We start from the raw sequence: 4,365 nt of genomic DNA on the forward strand, positions 1-4,365 counted from the left end.
TACGTGTTTCTTCTGATACACAAACGTTTTTGTGCTGGAGTAGACACCGGTAGCAAATATTTTATTAGTATTTAGTGCGACATTATCAGCTTTTCTGCTTTCCAGAACTTTCTGGTCTGCATGTGAGGTCTGCTGCTGCCTGTCACTGGTGTGCTGGTTTTGTGAACTGCTCAGCCTTTTCACAAACCCGTAGCCACTGGGCCCTTCACGTGAGAAAATGTCTTTGGCATTAACAAACAGCAGTGCTGGTACATCTTCTCTACAGGTTTTTGAATGCCTTTCCCTATTAGGATCTATTTGATTCTTTTGATGCCCAAGTATCGAGTATGTCTGCTGCAAAGGCATGTGGCAGTAACAGGGTAGAAGAATGTTTTTTTTTCTGCAAATTGCTTTCTTGATCAGGTGTCCTAGACCTTTATCTACTGAAGGCAAACACATTTAATAGACATGAGTGGCCCTTACGTTGTCTTTGGGGGAAAAGACAAGAGTACCCATGTAAAGCAAACTTTATTTAGCATGTTACCTTGAGAGTTCATTTAAGTGTGAATGGACTGGTAGAGTTTGTGGCTGGGACTATTTTTCAAAGTCTTCTCAGGCTTCGTTTTAGTCAAATAAACGCTGCAAGACTTACTCTAGGTGTTTTTTTGGTTTCAGGGATTCCCAGGCAAAATAATTATCTTGCAGTGCAAATGCAAAAACACATGGCTTTCTTCCAATGAACTCTATATGAGTCTATATGTTTAATTTTTGTGCACAGGAAGACTGTTAGCTACTTGGAGTATTTTACACTTTAGGAGAAGATTCCATATGGATTATAAATACAGATGGTTTATTTTGTTAAAGGGGCCAGAATAATAATTCTGTTAAGACCAATTCTGCATTTTCCTTATTCAAATAATTAAGCTCTTTTTTAGAACATATGTATATGTGTGTATATTAATAACCAAATACTAAAATACACTTTAAAAAAAGCAATGTGGAAAACTTTCTAAAATAGAAACACTGATAGACCAAAGCAGACTATAAGTGGAATGAAAGTGACTGGTAAGATTCCAGATACTTTGGACCAAGTACACATGAAAATACTACTGCTGTAAATGAAAGAGGTTATTTTCATATAAACCTTTTTTTGCACCTCATGAACAACTTCTTGACAGCTTAGGGGTAGGAAAATAGCCTGGCTTACAGTTAAATTTGAAATTCTGTGATTATCAAAGAGAGGGAAACATCAAGAAACGATCTGACTGTATTCAGGGATATCTGTCTATCTTTGCGGAAGGTGTGTGATTTGTATTTCTCTCATTAGATCGCTGGCTATTAAGTCATTCTGTGTTGCCTTTTCGAACTGCTGGCTTAATTTAGAAAAGGGTATCTACCTGAACAGCTTCTAGTTTTATTGAGCACGAATTGTAAAAAGCTGTTACCATAAATAAAACCTCTGCATTACCATTGCAGATGATTATTTCTGCTATTACAGCCTTGAGCCTTGGAAACAACAGTCATTTTATGTTGCTTGCTTTTCTGATAACAGCATCATACTAACCCCACTGCGTGGAGCAAAGCTGTATGGCTCTGAGCCTGGGCTTCTGGAGGAAAAAGCTGCTATAAAGCTAAATCAGAATAAAATCTGGTGAAGCCATTCCTCAGTTGTTAGGTGAAGGTTTCCCATTAGATCCCATCTGCTTTTTACTGTTCCGGGGAGCTGAACATGAAGGATGTTAGCTGCCATTTCATACGAGAGAAAACAAACAAACAAACATTTGAACTTTCATGTTATTCTAGTGAGGAGTGAAAATGTGAGGTGTTAGGTAATGAGGTAAAGCGAGCTCACTTCTGTCTGTGGGAACTCTTTTTTTTTAAAAAAATACACAGGGTGCAAGGAGAAGGAACTTCCTAAAAAACCCCCCGATTTTTTTCAAGGTCTCTTTACACAGTAAAGTCAGCACCTATAGTACCTGGTGTCTGTTTTGTTTATTCCTTGCAAAAACATTAAGCTATCCTAGGATCCACACTTCTTTGTATTAATTACTACAGTAAAGCTTTCCAGGACATAAATCGGTAACTTGAGTCGTTGAAGGGTTTTGCGAGTAAAGGGATGAGCTGGTTCCATAGAAGCGGAGGTGAGAGGAAAGGCGGAACAGTTCCTGGGGGCCGGGAGCTGCTCCGGGGAGGGAGCCAGGGCTGGTAGGGCTGCCCCACGTCCCGTCTTGGTGGGAAAGGGGCCATGGAGGGCACCCAAGGATCGCTGTCCTCCACGAGAGAGCCAGCCTTGTGCACGCTGAGGATCTAGAGAACTCAACGTAAAGCAAATTGGTCACCCCCAGAAGGAAGCATGAACAAAAACCAGCAAGAGCGATTTATTGCAATTCCAACTGAGGCTCTCGAAAGAAGCAGGAAGATAAAAGCAGATGCTAAGGAGCCAAAGGAAAAGGCTGTTAAGGAAACCTCTGGGGACGGGCAGCAGCTCTCCCCTTGGCTATTGCAGGAGGTAACAGCAGCTCAGTAACTGCGAAAAGGATGCCAGAGCTTTGTTAGTTATGGAGCCTCTAACAAGTTTTCTTTGCTGGGTTTGTCCAGCTGCCGTTTGACCGGCCCCAGCACTCCCTGTGACTGGCGGGAAGAAGGGCCTCGGCTGGAGGGCTGCCCTGGGCTGGGCAGCCGGCAGCTTTTAACACCCCCCGACCAAAAGGCAAAGGGCGCTGCTGCCGACATTCATGGTCACATAGGGGCCGCGCCTATTCCCTCCTCACCTTCCTCCTCTTACAGGAATGGCTTTGTTCCTGTACAGCACTCTGCATTAAAATTATTCTCTTAAATCCTAGTTCAACACATCTTCAAATTTCCTTCTTTCAGCTGCAAAATCGCCCTATCCCTGCTTTCCCCCCAGGGATGTGGCGGCACGACAGTTAGAAGCCAAAACACTAAATGTTCTTTTCAGCTTGAATTTTGTGGGCAACATGAAGAGTTCAAGCAAACTGCTTTCAGTTTAGACAAAAAAACATCAATGGAACAACATCATTTGAGTAGTTTAACTGTACTACCTCATGCTGAGCAAATAACAACAGACAGAACCGTTAAATTACTGATCAAGTACTGCATTTTAAAAGGAGAGAACTACTTTTTGAAGGGACGTGTTATTGAAAGCAAGAGGTGAACACACCTGGATCCTGCTACGGAGGCTTCTGCTGCTTCCGTAAGGCAAGAAGAAAGCAGCCGCTTCTCACAGACTTGTTTTTCTCCAATGACAAAAGCCAGGAATTCTGCTCCCGACCAGCTCCCTGCTCACACCCTGCCATCACCGCTTCTACACTTTGTCGTCTGCGGCAACGTCGTGATGTTCGAATAGAGGTCTTCGTTACAGACCTTGGGAAATGATTTAGACACCACCAAACTAAAGCATCTATCTTTATTTATAAAGTAAATTACAAAAGAGAGATAAGGTAAACTTAAGTGATTTTAGCATCTGAAGGTGGTTTTCATTGAATACATAGACACTGTAAATCAAAAGCTTCCTTCATTCATGTGTTTATCCAAGTAACAGAGGAATTGTTACCTTGATTAGTCTTGCAAACCTCTGATAGGAGTGTTTTAAAAAATCAAATTCTCCCTACCTTGCAACATAAACATTTCAAAAATCATGACCGGTGACGTCAATTACCTATTGAAGAGCTTGTGAGTTAACTGCAACCAGCTGCGTTGCTTTGGGGCTTTGTGAAGGCCAAGGCCAATGTGAACGGACGCTTTCCATGATAAAATGACCCGAGACAGTGAAAGGAGTAACTCTCCTTAATGCCCTCGTCTTGTGCTGGCTCTGAACAGTCATTCACAGTAGGAGCACGACGTGATGCAGCTACGCAGATGTAAACGTGACAGATAATCACAGAATCTTACAAAAGGATCGGGCGTTTCTTACTGCTTTGTAGGAGAGAGGTCTGGAGCGGCAGCATGAGGCTTCGTACAATGAATTCTCCTTTAGGGAAGAGGTGAGGGGGAAAACACGCTCGGGACGTGGCTCTGCTGGCTGGGCTGGGGTCTGTGCACCCACACACAGTATTTTCAAGTAAGACAGCTTACAGTGTCTGGTTTGGGCCCCACTCTAAAGCGGCTCGTTGTAAATGCCCTCGCATAATCACTTAACCAGCTCTCACCATCCTCCAGATTAAGCTTTCTACCTCCTATCCTCATCTACCTAGGGCAGGATTAGGGAGAAAAAAAAAAACAAACCAACAAAACCCAACATGCACATAACCATGTCAGGCCAAACTGTTCATTATTTAAAACATTTGCTGTGAAAAAGCTGAACTTTTTTACTGGCTCGAACAAGCATAAAAATGTTATGTGCACTCTTGGTATGGCTGGCAACTG

Source organism: Cariama cristata, unplaced genomic scaffold (genome assembly GCF_000690535.1).
Source record: "Cariama cristata isolate BGI_N322 unplaced genomic scaffold, ASM69053v1 scaffold5436, whole genome shotgun sequence".
Classification (NCBI taxonomy): Eukaryota; Metazoa; Chordata; class Aves; order Cariamiformes; family Cariamidae; genus Cariama; species Cariama cristata.